Source organism: Camelus bactrianus, chromosome 8 (assembly GCF_048773025.1).
Source record: "Camelus bactrianus isolate YW-2024 breed Bactrian camel chromosome 8, ASM4877302v1, whole genome shotgun sequence".
In the NCBI taxonomy this organism is placed as follows: domain Eukaryota; kingdom Metazoa; phylum Chordata; class Mammalia; order Artiodactyla; family Camelidae; genus Camelus; species Camelus bactrianus.
Window position 1 is genome coordinate 47,704,494 of NC_133546.1, and position 20,641 is coordinate 47,725,134.

Consider the following 20,641-nt stretch of genomic DNA (forward strand, 5'->3'; position numbering starts at 1 on the left):
TTGTTTGAAATTCATTTTGATGCGATCTGAGCTATGATAAAATGTAAAATGTAATGACATCGTATGTTGTCATGTATATAAGCTTTTTTCCCAATACATTTAGTACAAAATTGTCAGACTTACACAGCATGCAAAAAGAAACTCCTAAAGCTGTCAGCCTGCCCTTCCAAATCTGTGTTAAAAATAAAGATATAAAAGACCTACCTGAATATTACTTTATATGTCGGCTTTAGTATCCTAAGACCTTTACACACAGCTACATTCAAAGTGACTAGAAGAAAGTATTAAATTCAATTGTTTGCAAAACATACTCATTTTAAAAGCCCTACTTTTCAATTCATTTTACATTGTATATTGTACATATTTTCTTTCTATCCCAGAACTTCTAAACGTGGTGCTTTTAATTTTGTCATCATTTTAAAATGAACAAAATCAACTAAATGCTGTCTGAAATTCTGAAGATAAATCAAAGGCAGCTAGCTTTCTCGATTCTTAACTCAGTAAAGATTGGATTTTTGCTGCCACCTGTTGACAAAAATTGCAAATAATAAATCTTGTCTCCACAAATCACAAACTTCCAGAGTTGAAAAAGTCCTTAGAAATCCATCCATACTACTTCCTTCATTTTATTGAACAATAAAGGGGCTCAGAAGGGCTAAGGGGCCTTCCCTGGGTCACTCCAAGGGGGCAGACCTGAGAGTAGAATGTAGGTTCAGGCCTTGGAGTTCGGCGTTGCTTGCCTGTACGAGTTACGCCCATTTGTTGATGTGGGAGGGCACCTGAAAGGCATGCTACTCCGCACGCATCATGAAATAGTGATGTGCTTCAATCCATTACATTAACTGGTAACATTTTTTGCCATATGGAGGAGCAAGTCTATGCCTCTCTGAAATATTGTAACAAGTAGGTGCATTTGATCTGCCATTCAAACAAGGATGGGCGTGTCTGGATGAGATGGGATGGTGGACTCACTAGGCGTCTGCAGGACAGACCAGCCTTCTGGGAAAGAGTCCATCCTTCTGAGAGAAAAGAGTGGAGGCCTACAAGTCTGACCCAAGAGGACATGGAGATCCTGGGTGTGGCACAGAGAGGCCAAAGGCTCACATGTGAGTCTGAAACAGGAAGAGCTGAAACGAAAGAGTCAATAAAAACTAAGACTTCTTCACGCTGTGGGCCCTGGCTTCCTAAGTGGAAGGAGACACCTTCTCTGAGGCCTCAACCCCTTTCACAGGCACCATCATCTCTCTGGCAGGGGCCCAGGTTTCTTCAACACAGACATCAAGGGCTTAGCAGGAACTGTCATCGCAGAGAGTCAGGGCAAGGGCTGAGGACCACATGGCCCCCGACTGACCAGATTTATTGGCACATAGGAAATATCCCCGGAAATTCCCAGAGTTAATTGAGGCGGGAGACTTCTAAGGACTTGGAATTCTCTTAATTGCTGATGGTAACACAGCTAGCAAGTCGTTGTTTGGTTTCTTTTACTTTGAGCACCAGGCTGGTGCCCCAGCATTGGCACTTGTTCATTCAAACATTATAAATATGATGTTGAAAATTTGTGGATAATTGATTTAAAAAAAAAACCAGCAGTCATGATAACTTAATCTAAAGGAAAGGTGTTTGACCTTAAAATAAATTATTTAATCTCTCTAAAATTATTTAATTTCCTCATATGTAAAATGAAAAAGTTATCAACCTGTCCTTCATACCTCCCAGAGATGTTTGAGAAAGTGCCTTAAAGTTGTAAGCCTTATTCAAATGGAAGGTTGTGTTTGTTCATTTAACCTGGCCTTTGCTTCTTATTGATTTGCAGTGAATTGTGGCCACGTGACTTCCTCTGGCCAATAAAATATGAACAGAGCGACCCACCACTTCCAGACCGAAGCTTTGAAAGCCAGTGTGTATTTCACTACATTCTGGTCACCCTAACATCATGATTGTGGAATTCATATTAGGATGGAGCCTGTCAGTCTGGATGGGGTCCGTGAGTATCCACATGTGAACAGAGCCCCCTGCTGGTCCATACTGGACATGGCAGGTGAGACAGAAACACTTAGGCTGATTTAAGCCGCTGAGATTTGGGGAGTATTACTTCAACATTACCTGGTCTATCCTGACTGGCCCACAGGTCTAGCCACATCGGGGATAGAAGTGTAAAATATAAAGAAACAATATAAGTCAAGTAGAGGTGACCAAAGGAGGGTTTCTTGGAAGAGATGTTTTTAACAAAGGTTTAAAAAAAAGTAACAGAATAAGTGATAAGCATTACTAATGAAAGAATTAGTATGTTCCTATGGCTAGCTTAATTTGAAATACAGCTAAGAGTCAGATGATCAATAATAACTGATTTTTTAAGACAATATCAAGTACTAATCTCTCATACACTGTAATACCGAAATTGGCTTCAAGGAAAATCAATGCTTTGCCTGCATGTCTATGAGGCTTGTATATTAAATAAAAAGCCTAACATGCAGACATCCTTTTTCTAGGTAGGACCTCTTTTATTTATCATGCCAGTGGAGGTCTCTTTGAATATGAACACAGCTGCATGATTCTTTAATATCTGGTTTGGACAAAAAAGAGACAGACCCAAGGGACATAAACAGACACCAACAAATTCTTCATGAACAAAATTCCCGTCCCTCTTATCTCTTCTGAGTGTCCATTTTAAAATCTCAAGGAGGAAAGATATCTCCAAATTTCGTCCACACCTTTGCAGTGTTACGAAAAATGACCCTGAAGACATGGCTGAGTGAAAGGCTATACCTTACCAGGGAGACACAAGTGAAAGAAGGAAAGAACCAAACAGTGAGGCCTCTGACGGAGAGCCCAAGGACTTCCTAAGAGCAATAGGACTAGTCAGTGGTTATGAAAGCCGTGGTATCAAGTGCCACTGAAACAACACGCCCGCCTCTTTCTCTGCCTCCCTCAGAAGCCCGAGGAGAGCAGTCAGCCATGCTCTCCAACCCAGACAGGTGGGACCACTCTGCCCTTCCTGAGGGCAGCAGGAAGAAAGCATCCACACAAAGGAAATATTTGTGTTGGCCGTCAGTTCACAGCGTGCTGACATCCCTGTTTTTAACAATCCACTGGTCAGTTGGGGGTGTGGTCGCTCTTTTTGAAAGTTGAGTCTGGAGGATGTAGGGCAAGGGAGCGGCTGTTGTGGTGTCCTGAGCGTGACTACATCCTTGAATTCAGTATGTGCGTGTTGCTGCGGAATTGGTGTGTTGCTAACCCAGAGTACTACCTACTGATTCACCAACCAGCATTTCTGGTTACCCCAACCAACCAGCAGGGTCAGACTCTTTCCCTAAAACAGGCTGAGCTGGGCACAGCCTGTCGGGCAGAGAGTCAGAGGAGATCGATCAAAGTATTGGATGCAGTTGAGGAAAGACTGGTAGTTAGTGTCGAGATAAACAGTCCAAGAGGACCTCTGTACATCTGCAGGAAGCAATTATGCAATGAAAGAAGACAAGGACTAGGAGATAATCAGGCAGGCAGACAAAGAGCTTTGAGGGGAAATGGGAGCAATGGTTCCGATTCACAGCCCACCAGCTCTCCCCTCATCACTGTGACGGCTGTCCCCCCAAATCCTCCTCTTCCCGGCATGTAGCTGAGCTCCATCTTCCTGGTCTCTTGCCGTTGGTGTAGCCACGCGCCAGGGCTCTGACCACTGCAACGTGAGAGGAAGTGCTGTGTGCTACTTTCAGGCCTGGCCCACAAAAGCCCCCTTTTCTCCCCTTTTAGCTGCTCGTGGTGGTGACATTGGAAGCCAGGTGTGAACAGCAGCAGAGCTGCAACTGGCCTGGATCTCCGCCAGGAGCAGGGCCCACCTTCCCCTAGCCTACCTCCAGTTGCGGACTTGAAGCCGCTCAGTCCTCGCCACGCGAGAAAGAAAGAAACTTCTTTTCCTGTAAGTCAGTGGATTTTTAGGACTTCTCTGTTACTGCAGCAAGGCCTACCCTGCCTCATATCATTTTTTTAATCTTTTTTTTAACATTTTTTATTGATTTATAATCATTTTACAATGTTGTGTCAAATTCCAGTGTAGAGCACAATTTTTCAGTTATACATGCACATACATATATTCATTGTCACATTTTTTTCTCTGTGAGCTACCATAAGATCTTTACCTGACTCACACACTGTTATTTACTATGAATCCAGGGCATGATTCTCCTAGTTCCCTGTCAACAATGAATATAGGACACCTGCGTGATTTGACCAGTTTTCTTCTCCAGCTTCACCTCTCTTCACTCCCCACGTTATCATACGTGTTCCACCTGTGCTGGACTCTCATGTTCCCTCACATGCATCTCTATCCCTCAGCATTTCCACAGGATGCTCCCTTAAACACTCTTCACCTGCCCCTCCCGCCTCACCTCCCCGCTCCTGATCTGTACCTGGTTCATCCTTACTCATTCTCCCAATTGCCACTTGGACATCACTGCCTTGGGGAAGCCTTCTCTATCCCTCCAAGACTGAGTTGGGTGACCTCTGTGCTCCCCCAGTGCCCTAGCCTACGGGTCCTCCTGCAGTGGTCTCCCCTCCAGAATCTAGGCTCCATGAGATGAACTCTGTCATATTCAAAACTGAATCTCTGAATCCTCATGTGGTACCTGGAATATAGTATGCCCTCAATAAATATTTTTCAATATATTTTTATTGAAGTATAGTCAGTTATGTAAGTTTCTGGTGTACAGTGCAATACTTGTCACATAGAAACATACATATATCCATTTTCATATTCTTTTTCACCATAAATTACTAAAAGATATTGAATATAGTTCCCTGTGCTGTACAGTATAAACTTGTTTATATATTTTATATAAATTAGTTACTATCTGCAAATCTCAAACTCCCAATTTATTCCTTCCCACTCCCTTCCCCCACTGGTAACCATAAGTTTCTTTTCTATGTTTGTGAGTCTGTATCTGTTTTGTAAATAAGTTCTTTTGTTGTTGTTGTTGTTGTTTAGATTTTTTTTTAGAGTGATATCATATGGTGTTTTTCTTTCTCTTTCTGGCTTACTTCACATAGAATGACGATCTCCAGGTCCATCCATGTTGCTGCAAATGGCATTATTTTATTATTTTTTGTAGCTGAGTAGTATTCCATTGTATAAATATGTATTTATTAAATGAAAAACTTCCTCCTGTAGTAGCCCTCAACATCCTAAGATAATAATCTGAGATAATGTTAAGAACAAGACACATATTTGATATTTTATAATTCCATTGTTTAATTCAATCCCTTGTATGTGGATGTTGCCTGTACATATCTCGGTGATTATTTCCCTTGAGAAAGACTTACATTTTATTATTTAAGGGAAGACGGGGCGAAATTTTCATGCCTGATCCAATATATCCATCTTATCCTAAAGATGACTTTTTATCCATTTCCCTAGTTGTACTTCTGTATGCATAAGGAGTGAAATTTTTCCTGAGGGATAATTAGAAAAAGTCCAGAAAGATTAATGTCACAGTTGAAGCAATTAAATATGTATGAGGAAGGGATGTCCGGAGTAACCGACACAAATGCAAAAGAAGTACTTCGGGTAAACAGAGCAACATCAGGTCAAGTTTAGAACTGAGATGAAGGTGTTAATCTGAAGGATAGAAGACTTTAGTGGGTTGTCAAATCCTATAGGCGAGCAAATAAAAATCAGATCAAGAACTCTTAGACTTGTGAAAGTCTGTTAGAGAGAAGCTGATTTCAGTGATGGCATGCTGTATATGCACACACACACTCAAATATTCTCAGAGGATGGCTTCTGAAGAGCTAAGGAAAGGAAGCAAAGAAAATCCTCTTCTTGTTAAGATTTTGAATTTTGATGGCAAATCTTGAATTTCTGTGTAAATTCTCAGTAACACACCTTGTGTTTGCACTGTATTGTGATGAGAGATTGCCTTAGAGTAGACGAAATAGTTTTAAGATTCGCACATCCTTTCTAGAACACATTCAAGGCAGACCGTCCTGGGCTGTACACACAGGATGAGTGCTCCCAGCAGTTGTAGGTGGTACGTACTTCAGTCTTCACGGGACCAATCTCAATCAGAATGGACTGGAACAACTGGTATCCCTGCAAACTTCCAGGGTTGAGTACCTCAGGGAAGGGATATCTAACTCCACTTTAAGGATCTAGGTGAAGTATTGGACAACGTACTTGAGAACCAAGAGAGGATCCTTTGCTTAGAAAGCAGAGTGAGTCTCAGAAATTGGCCTTAGAGGAAAATATCCTCAGAGGGATTAAGCCATGAACAGGTGGGCAGATTTGAGAAGCCAAGTCTCCTGAGAGCCTCGTGCAACATTTGCAGAAACTGTATGACAGCATAAGGATTTCCAAGTTCGCTGTGAGTTGGAAATTTCCCCAGTAAAGAAGTCTAACACTTAACTGTAAGAGCCACTTCTGCCTGAAGTAAAAGCAGAGCTACCAACTCTGAGTCCGGCCAGCAGAGGGCAGCACGGTGAACTTGAACCGCGGTGGCTGGGGCTTAGGAGAGTTTGGCAGGTGTGAGTATGAACTGGAGCCTGTGTGTGCATAAGGGGTCGGGGATTGCCTGGGAAATGGAGGCTGCCTTTTCAGGATAAATAAACCATCAGGACTGAATCCAGATTTCTAATGAATAGATTTTAAAAGTGTGACCATGATGAATTAGTCTCCACTTCACATCAAAGAATATGGACCAGTAAGCAACTGGCCTGCTTCTGATGCCAGAGACAGGAGAAAAGGACCACAACCAGTTGTGCCCCAGACACTCTCCCAGAAATCTGCCACTGGCACCCCAGACCCTTCTGGCCCAGGTGAGATCCTGACACTCGCCTTGTCCTTCCCACTCCCTCCTGACACAGGCTTGGCAGGAGGCTGGCACAGTGGTGCTGTGGACCTCAGAAACCCCCAGCCACCTGGATGGGAGAACATCCTACCTTGCCCCACGGTGGACAGAGTATGAGGACACTGCTTCCTTCTTTATCCACTGGAATCCAAATCATTAGGCTTCTACCTTAAAAAAATGAAAGAAGCTTGTGTGTTATTCGTTTAATTTGATGCCCCATAGGTGGTCAGGAAAGGGAGGCCAGGTGAGCTTTATTGACTCTGAAAGCTTATTTTTGAGCCCAGTACCCAGTCTAAGCTCTGAAAAGAGGTCCTAGGAGCAGCCAGAGTTGCTGCCCTTGACCCCATTGGACATAGGGACTCTAAGACACTAGTATAAACCTAGAAGCCCCACTGGATAGCAACTAGCTCTTAAAAAGAAATGCACTCAGAAAGACAACCTGAGGCCCAGAGCCACTGCTCACTAGCTTTCCTACTGGCAGGTTATAGAATACTGTTCACTTATAAAAATGGAGCCTTCCTTACACTACCCTGCAATCAGCTTGCTTACTAGTGTCCCACCCCTGAGCTTTTACATCCTAACGGGCGGGGGGGAGGAGGGTGTAGCTCAGTGGTAGAGTGCCTGCTTAGCATGCACAAGGTCTGGGGTCAATCCCCAGTACCTCCATTAAAAAATAAATAAGCCTAATTACCTCCTCCCCCAAAAATAAATTAATTAATTAAAAGAAACAGCCACTTTAAAAAATAAGAAAATAAAAAAGATAGATACATCCTATGGAAACACCCATGCCCTACTCTCTTGCCGCCCCTTAATTAAACCTCAAGTAATAGCTGACTGAATTCCCTAAATATCGTGAGCAATACTCAGTCACTCAGGGCCTTCTTCAAGGCCCTCCTGCCCCTCTCTGCATCAGCTTCTCTTTTAATAGTTCAGAGTCGCACAAGCTCTGATTTCCCTGGCCCCAAACTCTGGGTCTCATATCCTAATTTTGATGTCTGCCTTTGGATCTCTCCGATTTGGCAGACTTCAAACTTTAACCCTACTCTTGGATCTTGCTCCCATAGCATGGCTTTAAGCTTTGTCCACCCCTTCAACGTGAGGGGCACCCATAGGCCCAGAGGAAGGCTCCCCTCCTTCCCTCTGCCTTATGTAACAGTCAGGTCAGTCTCTGGTCCCCAAAGCCCACAAAGGAAACTGTGAATTGGCACCAGCTCGGTGGGCTAATCTGGTGAAGAGATTGACTCCATCGTCTGACAAGGAAGGTGACAAAACAAGCCCAAAGAGTAGGCTTGGGCCACTTGTATCTCTGATACCAGGGCCATGTCTGGAAATTCGAGATCAGTCACATATGAATTTAAAACAACTGATTTCCACCATGACCTTCAACTGACTAGAAAGAGAGTAAGAAATCAGTAGATACTAGCTGAGATTTACTCTTGTAATTAAGAACACGCACACGCACACACGAACTCTCTGTAAAGACTAGGATATCTTGATTTTTCAAACTACTGTTATTTATTCAGCTGCTGCTTCTACAAGAAGTGGTGGAGGAGGAAATGTAGGTCTATTCATTTTTCGATATTACCCCCTTAACATCAAAGGGCTCTTCTGAGAACTGACGTCTCTATTTTTAAAGAAATGTCTACCTGCATTTCAGCAATCCTATGAGTTTTATTTGTTTCTTTTTCTTCCGTTTAAGTCGAGCATATATTAAGTTTTTAAAATTTTTATTTAAAAACATAATATGTGTTGTATAGACCACTGTGTGCATACACCACAGTTTATTTAGTCAATTTACTGTTAATGGATATTTGTTTTGTTTCAAGTCTGGTGCTACTAGGCTCAGATACCACTGTCAGCGTTCTTACACGCGTGTCCTGGCGTGCGTGTGTACATTTCTCTAAAGACTGGAGGACTGTGTTTTAATGGAATTCCCAGTTGTAGTGTATGTGTGTGTTCAACTTCACTAGTTAAAGCAAAACAGTTTTCCAAAGTGGATTTACCTCTCTGTGCCCATCCCTGCGCCCACCTTCCTTCCCTCCCCCATAGGTAGTTTATGAGCCGAGTTCCTCTTGCTCTGTATCCTCTCATACACTTGGTGTTTTCAGAATTAATTTTTCTAATATACTGGGTTTTTCATGATACCTCACTGTGGTTTTAATTTGCATTTCCCTGGTTGCTTGTGAAGTTAAGTACCATTCCATGAGTTAATTGGCCATCTGGGTTTCTTCCTTTATGAAGAGCCTATTTAAATCTCTCGTCCACTTTTTTTTTTGATTGGGCTGATCAGTGTTTTCTTATTGATTCCTCAGAATACTTCAAATACATTCTGCATACTAGATTTTTCCCAGTTCTAAGTGCTAAAGATATTACTGTTGTTAGTGTAGAATTTTCCTTTCGCTCTCTTTATGATGTATTTTGATGAACAAGGTTCTTGATTTTAACGTAGTCAGAATTATCATTCTTTTCCTTTATGGTTGATGCTTCTATTTAAGAAATCTTTCCCCATCCTAAAACTAAGAGGATTTTTTTTTCCTCCGTTTTATCTGAAAAAGTTTATTGCTCTTTCTTTTGTGTTAGGTCTTTAATCTACCTGAAATTTATTTTTATGTCTACTATAAGCTGTAAGTCCAAATTTAAAATTTCCATATGAGCATATAATTGTTTTTGCATCATTTATTATACATTTAGCATCATTTATTATATTTCATATTTTAGCATTATCTATTATATAAAATTTTGCATTATATATAAAATTACATCTAACATCATTTATTATATAAAAATCAATTGTGTCATTACAATTGCTAAGGATACAATTGGTTTTTATATATCCATTTTCTTACCAGCAGCTTCCTAAATTTTATTAATTCTAATCATTTATGCATAGATTTTTTTTAAATTTTATACATAAGTAGTCGTACTATCTTTGTTCATAACTCATGAATGTATGTTGAATTTTAATAAGTATGTTTCTATAAAAATTAAAATAATCACATGATTTTTCTTATTTGTTATCCTAATGTGGCAAATTTTATTAATTGATTTTTTTAAGTGTACAGTTCAGTGGTTTTTATTTTAATTATTTTTTAAGTGACGCATAAGTGACCAACAAAACCATGTTAGTTCCAGGCACACAATAGTGATTTCTATATTTTTATACATCAAAAAATGATCACCATGATAAGTCTAGTTACCATCCGTCATCATACAAAGTTATTACAATATTATTGCCTATAGTCTCTACACTGTACAGTTCATCCCCATGACTCATTTATTTTGTAACTGGAAATATTTATCTCGTAATCTCCCTCACTTAACTTCACTATCACCAAACTCCCCTCCCATCTGGCAACCGTTTGTTCTCTGCATCTGTGACTCTGTTTCTATTTTGTATGTTTGTTCATTTGTTTTGTTTTTAAAATTCCACATATAAGTGAAATCATATGGTATTTGCCTTTGACATTTCATTTAGCGTTAATACCTTCTGGGTTCATCCACGTTATCACAGATGGCAAGATTTCATTCGTTTTTATGGCTAAAAAGTATTCCATTGTATGTATGTATACTACATCTTCTTTATCCATTCATCTATCAATGGACACTTACGTTGCTTCCATATCTTGGCTATTGTATATAATGCTGCAATGAACACAAGGGTGCTATATCTTTTTGAATTAGCATTTTTGTTTTCTTTGGAAAAATATACAAAAGTGGAATTGCTGGAATGTATTCTATTGCTATTTTTAATTTTTTGAGGAACCTCCATACTGTTTTCTATAGTGGCTGCACCAATTTACATCCCCACCAACAGTGCGTGGGGGTTCCCTTTTCTCCACATCCTTGCCAACCCTTGTTATTTGTTATCTTTGTGGTAATAGCCATTCTGACAGGTGTGAGGTGGTATCTCATTGTGGTTTTGATTTGCATTTCCCTGATGATTAATAACGTTGAGTATCTTTTCGTGTGTCTGTTGCCAATCGTACGTCTTCTTTGGAAAAATGTCTATTCAGTTCCTCTGCTCATTTTTTAAATTGACTTGTTGTTTTGGTTTTTGGCTTTTCTTTCTTTGATGTTGAGCTGTATGAATTCTTTGTATATTTTGGATATCAACCCCTTATCAGATACATTGCTTGCAAGTATCTTCTCTCACTCAGTAGGCTGTCTTTCCATTTTGGTGGTGGTTTCCTTCATGCAAAAGTACAAACACTTTTTAGTTTGATGTACTTCTGCTTGTCTGTTTTTGCTTTTGTTTCCCTTGCCTGAGGAGACATATCCAAATAAACACTGCTAGGACCAATGTCAGAGAACATACTGCCTATGTTTTCTTCTAGTCTTATGGTTTCCAGTTTTACATTTAAGGCTTTAATCCATTTGGAGTTTATAGTGTATATAGTGTGAAAAAGTAGTCCAGTTCTGTTGTGTTGACCTGTATGTCTGTTTTTGTGCCAGTACTATACTGTTTTGATTACTGTAGCTTTGTAGTATCATTTGAAATCTGTTCACCTATCTGTTCCTCTGTATCATCTAATCTACTGTTGATTCCTTCTAGTATATTTTAATTTCAGTTATTGTATTCTTCAGCTCTTTTTGTATACTCTCTAAGTCTTTGTTAAACATCCCACTGGGCTTGTCCATTCTTCTCCCAAGTTCATTGAGCATTTTTATGGTCATTATCTTAAGCAATTTACCTAATAAAAGCTCATCTCCACTTTGCTTAGTTCTTCATCTGGGTTTTATCTTGTTCCTTTTTTTTGCGGGGGGTGGGGGGGGGTTCAATAAGGCCAAATAGCTAACTTTTACTTAACATGGCTACTACACTCCAAGATTGAAGTCAACACAGTCATTACTACAAATTACTTGTTGAAAGAATCTATCCTGAAGAGAAAGGAAATTAGGAAAAAGAATTTAAACAATTCCTCCGAACCACACATTTATAAATATTGTCATATTTTAAATGCTTGAAGGCATGAATTCTCCATAAATGGAAAAGCAGTTTGCTATTGGCAACAGAAAAAACAGCAATAGTTTATCAAATGCTATAAAATTTAAAAGCCGTATCTGTTTTGGATTCACACTTGAGCAGTATTCTTGTCATTACAACTATGACTGCACATTGCTTTATACTCACCTTGAGTAAAATCTGCAGAAAATCCCACTGTATCCAATGTGTGTAATGTTTACTGCACTTATAGTAAGCCTTAAAACTTTCTAAATTTAGTCGATAGCAAATATCTCAAAATACCTAAAGGTATGTCTCAACTGCTAATGGTATGAAAATTGTTTCAGCTCCCTGCTTCAGAGTCTTCAAATACATTTTCTATAACAGAACCTTACTTCATTCCAGATTAATATCAGATATTTCAAAATCAAAAGAAAAAAGATCAGTTCTACACCAAGATACAGATATTACTCAGTACATGAAAAATTCACATTTTTAATTTATTTTTTACTTTTTCGTTTTTGTAAACAAATGACTGATGAAATAATGCAACACCTTAAATTCCAGAACATGGCATGGTTTTCCAGCCTTCTGTGGATATGGTGCATGATCAATCTATTATACAGGATTAACACAAGTTCATGCTTTTTGTGTTATGGTGAGACAACATTAAAGAATCTAACTCAGATTGGTTGAAGCACAAGTATAATAATCCTTGAATGTGATCAGACTTACGTAAGACATGAGTTTGAATCCACTGTCTTGAGACTTAACGTCGTACTGTGGTCTGTCCATCTTCACCAGTCTCATTTGTAGTATGACAAAGAGACTCCCTATCTTTCTCAGCTCTCCATGAAGTCTTCTCTTTTTCACCTTCTCTTTCTCGGTCTCAATCTCTTTCTTGATCTCTTGAAAGAGCTGGGGGAGGAACACAACAAGGGGCATCGTGCTCTTCTGCCCCGTCATCTTTCCTGTCAGCAGCACGTCTCCAAGAACTTACTTCCTTGTGCTCTGATCTGAGAGGAGGTCCCCTTGGTTCTCTGTCATCTTGTCTTTCTCTTAGATCACAGCAATCACCTCTCTCACAGTGGCGGTCATCCTGATCCCTATTGTCACGACAACTTGTGTCTCTCCAGCTTGAAGATATCTTGTTCCTTAATTTGGAATATATTCTTCTGTCTCCTCATTTTGCCTAATTATCTCTTTTTTACTTCTATCTAATTATTTCTTTTTAATTCTATGCATTAGGTTGGTTATGTCTCCCAGCCTTGGAGAAGTGGCCTTATATAGAGCTGTCCTAGGGTCCAGTAGCACACTCCTCTCTGGTCCCCAGAGCTATATGCTATAGGGGTTTCCCCTATGTGGGCTGCATGAGCTCTTCTGTTGTGCTGCGGCTGACTACTGTGGGTGCACTGGTAGGTGCGACTGGCCCCTAGCCACTTGGCCGCCAGGCTCTACCTCGCGCAAAGGCTGCCAGCATGCTGGTGTGCAGGGCTGGGTCACCACACAGCTGGCTGCTTAACCTGGGGCCTCCTGGGACTGGCGCTGACTGGCTGGTGGGCAGGTAATCCCCCACGGCTAATAGGCTAGAGAGAGGATTCCACGATGGCACTTGCTAGCACCACTGTCCCTGCAGTAGGTTGAGCTCCCCGAAATGGCTGTAGCCAGTGTCTGTGTCCCCAGGGGGAGTCTCACTTGCCTCCTGCCTCTCCAGAAGGCTCTTCAAAATCAGCAAATGGGTTTGACGCAGGCTCCTTTCAAATTACTGCCCATGTGCTAGGTCTCAGAGGATGTGAGATTATGTGCACCCCCTTTAAGAGTGGAATCTCTGTTTCCCACAGCCCTCTGGATCATCTGTATGCAAGCCTAGGTGGACGTCAAAGTCTGATGTTCTGCAGGCTTATCTTTCCAGTGCAGGACCCACAGGCTGGGGAGCCCGATGTCAGGCTCAGACCCCTCACTCCTCAGGGACAACCTCCGCAATTGAGAGTATCCTATTATTTGTGGGTCACCCCTCTGGGCATGTGAATCTTGACTATACTGCGTCTCTACCCCCCCAATCTATCTTGTGTGGTTCCTTCTTTAGATCTTTAGTTGTAGAATATCTTCTTTGCTAGCCTTCAGGTCATTCTCATCAATAGATGATCTGTAAATAGTTGTAATTTTGATGTGCCTGTGGGAAGGGTGAGCTCAGGGTCTTCCTAATCTGCCACCTTGGCCACACACCCCTATTAATTGATTTTTTTAAGGCCAAACTAACCTTGTACCCTAGGAATAAATCAACTAGATCATGAGGAATTGTCCTTTCTATTCATTGCTAATATTTTATAATCTATGTTAACAAGTTATATTTTTCCTTTCTCATATCATTCTAATCAGATTTTTATATCAAGGTTAAGTGAAATAAATAAAGTCAGTTGGGGGATTGTCCCTTTTTCTGTACTGTGGACTGACTTTGTGTGAGATTGAGATTACTTTCTCCTGGGGTGTTTGGTAGACTGAAAATCATCCAGGTCTGGATATTTTTTACCAATTTATTTAATAGTTATGGATCAATTCTACTTTTTCTTTTTATATCAGTATTCAAAAGATGCAATTTCTAAGAACTTGCACATTTGATTGAAATTTTCAAATTTACTAGCATAAAATTGTTCATCTCTCCTTTGCACTGTCCATAGTTCTGTCCACTATTCCACCCTGCTTTTGTTTATTCTTCCATTCTTTATTTTTCTTTTGGTTAATCTTGCCAGAGTTTTAACAATTTTATCAGCCTTTTCAAAGAACTAAATTTTGGCTCTTTAGATACAATCAGTGTGTTTTTTATATCATTAATTTTTTCTCTTTATTGTTTCTTTCTAATTTAGGAGAGTTATTTTGTTCTAATTTCACAAAATGGATGCATTACTTATTAATGCAGCCTTTCTAATTGTACAATATAAACATGAAAACCTACACATGCCTAAGTTCTGCTTTCCCTATAGACCACAAGTTTTTATTTTCATTATTGTTCAGTTCTAAATATTTTCTGATTTTTTTTTCTTTGACCCATAAATATTTAGAAGCTGATTTCTAATTTCTAAACTTATTGGGCTTTCCTAGTTAAGGACTCCCCCTTAATTTCATTATAATCAGAAAACACATTCTCTATTATTTCAATTAAATTAAACATTTTCAAGGCTTGCTTTATCGTCCATGTGTTTTTAAAATATTTTATATGTGCTCTGAAACAGTGTATAATTTGTAGTTGTTAAGTCAAATCAGCATTGGAAACAACTTGGGCCCTTATCTGACTGCAGTGTGTGTAATATTTTCTGTGAAAATAAAGATCTGTGACCTAATTCTTTTCTTCACCCTGGTATTTCTGTAAAGCTTAGCCATATCTCAAAGGAGAGAAGATTCAGCTTTGCTGATTAACATTCACTGAGTGTAAAATTTACATTCTGGGGGGAAGAAAACAGTACATCAAGTTCAATCATTGTGTTCAGTTCTCCTGTATTTTTACAAACTCTTGTCTGCTTACTCTTTAATTACTACGAGATAAAAAAAAATCTTGTTATGATTCTGAATTTGTTCCTGTTTATTGTTCTGTTAGTTTTTGCTTTATATTTTAGGGTGTTACGAAGTTTTCATTATGTGATCATACCAGCAGCATTGTATGAGAATCTACATCCCCTTCCATGTTAGTGCTGTCATATGTCTTGCATTTTGCTTATTGAATGAGTATAAAATTAGACTTCATTGTGATCTTGATTTCTAGTTCTCTTATTATTAATATTATTGTTCAGCTCTGAATGTTTATTGACCATATATGTTTCCATTCTGTTCCAGAACTTCTATTTTGTGTCTTTTATCCAGTTTTCTGATGAGTTGTTTGTACATTTTTTCAATCCAAGAGTAAGTTACTTTTATGTGTAGCAAGTATCTTTTCTCTGTTTGTGCCTTGCCTTTTTACTTTCTTCAAAAGAGTCCTTTGATGTCTAGACATTCTTTATTTTAATGCAGTCAAATTAATCAATATGTCTTTTATGGTGACCTTTTTGTGTTCCATGTTTAGGAAATTTTTTCTGGCCCCAGTTAAGAAATCCATCTGTGTTTTCATTTAAAAGTTTTAACATTTTGCTTTTGAAAGTTAAGTTTTAATCCTTGTGGAGTTTATTTTTTGGTATTTTTATTCTTTAGTTTATTTTTAGAGTTTATTTTGGTATGATTTGGGGTAGTAAACAATTTTATTTTTTCCTCGTAGATAAACATTTATTCTGACTCTGTTTATTAAATAGAGTTGACCGTAAAACAACACAGGGCCTAGGGGCAATGACCCCCATGCAATAAAAATTCCATGTATAACTTTTGACTCCCCAAAAACTTTACTAACAGCCTACTGTTGACTGGAAGCCTTACTGATAACATAAACAGCCCATTAACATATTTTGTATGTTATAGGTATTATATATTTTATTTTTATAATAAAGTTAGCTAGAGAAAAGAAACTGTTATTAAGAAAACCATAAGGAAGAGAAAATACATGTACTGTAGTGTATTTATCGATACTGTAAATCATGTGCTTGCAAGATGAAGCATCAGTTTGTCAGTACCTACATCAATATCATCCTGTAAGATACAAAATACTATAGATGTTGGATTACTCACACTAGACATCAAAAATGAAAAGACAACGTAGAAAAGAAATTCATATTTATTTATAGGTATAACAATTCATGCAGTGATGACGAAAAAGCTGCAACGTGGCGGCCTAGTGTTAGCAACATGATTTTTCACAGTAGCGTGGCCTGTACACTAATGAACGAATCACTGTAATATTTGTATGGCATACAGTATTACAGTCCTAGTCTTAATAGGGTGTTGTGAACATTGTTAGTTTTAGAAAAGCACTTATCTGTGATAATAGACTGATAAACGGTTTCTCCAATTACGAAAGAGAGGGACAAACTGCATGGTAATGTGTAATTCTTTGAAAGTAAGGCTATAAAACAGTAAAAAAAAAAAAAAAAAACATTAATTTCATATTAAATATCACTTACCTTATGCTCATGTAAAAATATATATCATGTAAATCTACATATATTTTGTGGCATTCATGACATAGCTTTTTCTTAATTCTTTTGATATTTCTAGCCTACATTGTTCATCTGTGAGTTTTTTCCAAATTGTCACAAATCTCCAAAAATTTTTCCAATGTATTTATTGAAAAATATTTACATATAAGTGGACCAGTGCAGTTCAAACCCATGTTGTTCAAGGGTCAACTGTAGTTCCTCCATTCTCCTCTAATGTACAATAGCACCAGCGTCACCTATCAAATTTCCCTGTATTTGTGCAATTGTTTGTGGCTATTCTAGTCTATTCCATTTCTCTATCCCTGTTCATACACCATACCATCTCAATTGCTGTAGCTGTATATTAATTCCTTCTTTTTAAACTTTTTTTATTGAGTTATAGTCATTTTACAATGTTGTGTCAAATTCCAGTGTAAAAAACAATTTTTCAGTTATATATGAACATACATACATTCACTGTAACATTCTCTTTCGCTGTGAGCCACCACAAGATCCTGTATACATTTCCCTGTGCTACACAGTACAATCTTGTTTATCTATTCTACATTTTGAAATCCCAGTCCCTTCCCACCCCCTGTCCCCCTGGCAACCACAAGTTTGTATTCTATGTCTATGAGTCTGTTTCTGTTTTGTATTTATATTTTGTTTGTTTGTTTGTTTAGATACCGCATATGAGCGATCTCACCTATTTTTCTTTCTCTTTCTGGCTTACTTCACTTAGAATGACATTCTCCAGGAACATCCATGTTGCTGCAAATGGCGTTATGTTGTTGGTTTTTGTGGCTGAATAGTATTCCATTATATAAATATACCACGTCTTCTTTATTCAGTCATCTCTTGATGGACATTTAGGCTGTTTCCATGTCTTGGCTATTGTAAATAGTGCTGCTATGAACATTGGGGTGCAGGTGTCATTTTGAAGTAGGGTCCCTTCTGGATATATGCCCAGGAGTGGGATTCCTGGGTCATATGGTAAGTCTATTCCTAGTCTTGCTTTATATTAATTCTTGATAGGAAAAGCCCTCCTTCCTTCCTAAGAAGTATTTTAACGGTTCTTATCTTTTTACTCTTCTGTATAAATTATAGAATCAGCTTGTCAAGTTCCACCAAAAATTAAATAAATGCTAATATTGACATTTTTAACTATAGTTGCAGTGTATCTACAAATCAACTTGTGGACAAATAACATCTTTTCAATATTAAATATAGCAACACACAAACATGGGCTGTTTCTCCATTTATTTAGTTTTCCTTTCATGTCTTTCAAGAAAGTATTCTCATTTTCTGTGGTCTAATCTTGCACATCTTTTTTTCAGATTTATCCCCAGATACTTTATACTTTTTATAGCTAGTGTAAGTGGATCTTTTTAAAATTAATTTATCTAATTGTTTGTTCATGTATCTAGAAACTCCAGTGACTTTGGCACATTGATCATATATCCAGCCACAGCGAGCAGCTCTCTTATTATTTTGAATAATTTTTGGCAGATTTTTTTGTTCTCGAGGAAAACACATATCATATAAAAATAATGGCAGTTTTAATTTCTCTTTTCTAATCCTCCAGTGCACTGCAGAGGAGAAGTGGTGATTGTAGCATGCTTATTCTTCCTTTGAGATTATACAATGCTTCTGTTGTTTCTATACTTAAAATGATTGTAATTTGGGGGGTTGGGGTTTGGGGTCTTTGTTTTTTATAGTTACCTAAGTCAGGTTAGGGCCATTCTCTTCTGTTTCTACCTTTCCTTGAGCTTTTATTCATGAATGAGTATGGAATTTGGTCTTAACATGTAAAGATGATCAAACTTTTTTTTCTACTATCACATTTAATATTTATCCTTTCCTTTCATATTTCCATCTCTGTCTCTGTGTTGCGTTTAGTGTCATTTCTTCAGAGCTATCTTTCAGTTTAGTAATTAACTTTCAAATTTGATATTTAATCTATCCATGACTTCTTTATTTCACCAATTCATTTTTCATTTCTAAAAGTTATATTTTGTTTTTTCTAAATCCAGGCAGTTATTTTAATGCTTTCTTACAACTTACTATTTTTTTTCTTGAAACACTCCATATCTTGGCATTCTATACTGTGTATTTCATCTTGCTAATACCCAAAACCCTCAGAGAGTCAGAATAGGTTGCTTGTTATTTGTTCTTACTCTTATTTATGGTTTAAAGAGTGTCTAGGTAGAAAAAAATTACCATGTTAGATACTTCAAGCAAGGAATTTAATACAAGTAATTTGTTATGCAAGTGGGGTGGGCTGGAAGAGCAAAAAAGGACAGGTGATGTTACTTAGAGATTAACAACTGTCACAAGCCACTCTCTCCTAAGATTGGAGGAGAACAAGGTGAAGTGGCATCATGCACACCCCCTGATGCTGCACCAGCTGCACCATCACAAATTACTGCCTGCACTCCCACTGATGCTGCAAGAGCCCGGGAGGCCACAGTTTCTTTGAAAATAGCGAATTCGCTGCCGACGCTTCAGGGACTGAAGGATCCCCACCACAGATCCAGCTGGCTGCTGTTGTAGCCGCCTGCAGTGATCTGCAGGTGTTTGCCATTGCCAGCACCTAAGCAAGAAGAGAAAATAGTCGTATCTCTCCTACCCCTTCTCATCTCTTTTCTCTCCCGTTGATAGAACCTAGCCAGAAAGCAGCTGACAAGGGCATTTAGGAAACGCAGTTTGCAGGCTCACAGCCTCTTGCAAGGCAGAGGATACCATCAACGTGTGAAAATGTTGCTGAATGCTAACAGACTAATCCAGTATCATTTTCTTGCATGATCTGTGACTGTGAGTTGAACTGGTTGATTTAATCAGTAGAAAACCTCCAGGACTACATTAGGGTGCTTTCCTTCATTAGGTAGTTTCCATGTATGCACTCCAGAAAGATTACCCTAAAAACAGATGGCCCCTTGTAACAGTCATTTGTTTTTAGGGTAATCCTTCTGGAGTGTGTACATGGAAACTACCTTGCACAATTCCAGAGGGTAATATTTACACAGAATGCAATGCAAATGACGCCCCTTGGTGTTCTTCATCCTGGTGCCTCTGTTGCTTCCCACTGTCCTGTTTTCACTTGTATTCTTTATGGGCCAGTCTGTGTGGAGGGAGTGAGCAGGGTGTCCCAGGAGGCCAGCAATACATGAACAATTCTTTATTCAGCAGGAACTATCAAGTCTGCCTTTTGACCCAAACTGGGGTTCTCCATGAAGTACTTCCACAAAAACAATAAACTGATTTCATTTGCCCCTCCCCTCAGCAAGATGGAAGAAAATGGTAAGGCTCATCTAGAATCAGGAATTCTGTCAGTTACCTTTTAATGAAACTTGAGCTATCAGCAAGAGAGGGCTTCCAGAACTTGGACTGTCCTGGAGGATGAGGCAACCCCTAAACCAGCTGGCCGTCAGACTTTAGGTTTTACTGGACATTGAATCTCCAAAAGTGCAGAGCATAATAGGCACGTATTATTTATCAGAGACCATAATACTGTAATTACTGTAGGCTGTGTGGCCACAGTAAAATGGTTAAACTATAAATGTCAAGTAAGACCAGCACAGTGAACTTGAATGTAGGTTTGGTTTTTAGGATTAGCTAATTCAAGATGACACCTGTTGAGGACTTCATGAGAGAAGCAGTAGTAATGGAAAAACAGGCTGGTTGCTTCCTAGTGAGTCCAGAGAGACCTAGAACAGGGCAAAGAACCTCTTGTGCGCAGGTCAGCTTCACTGCTTAGTTTCAGTTAATGAGGGAAACGCCACCAGGTCCATCATTATTACCCCAGCGTC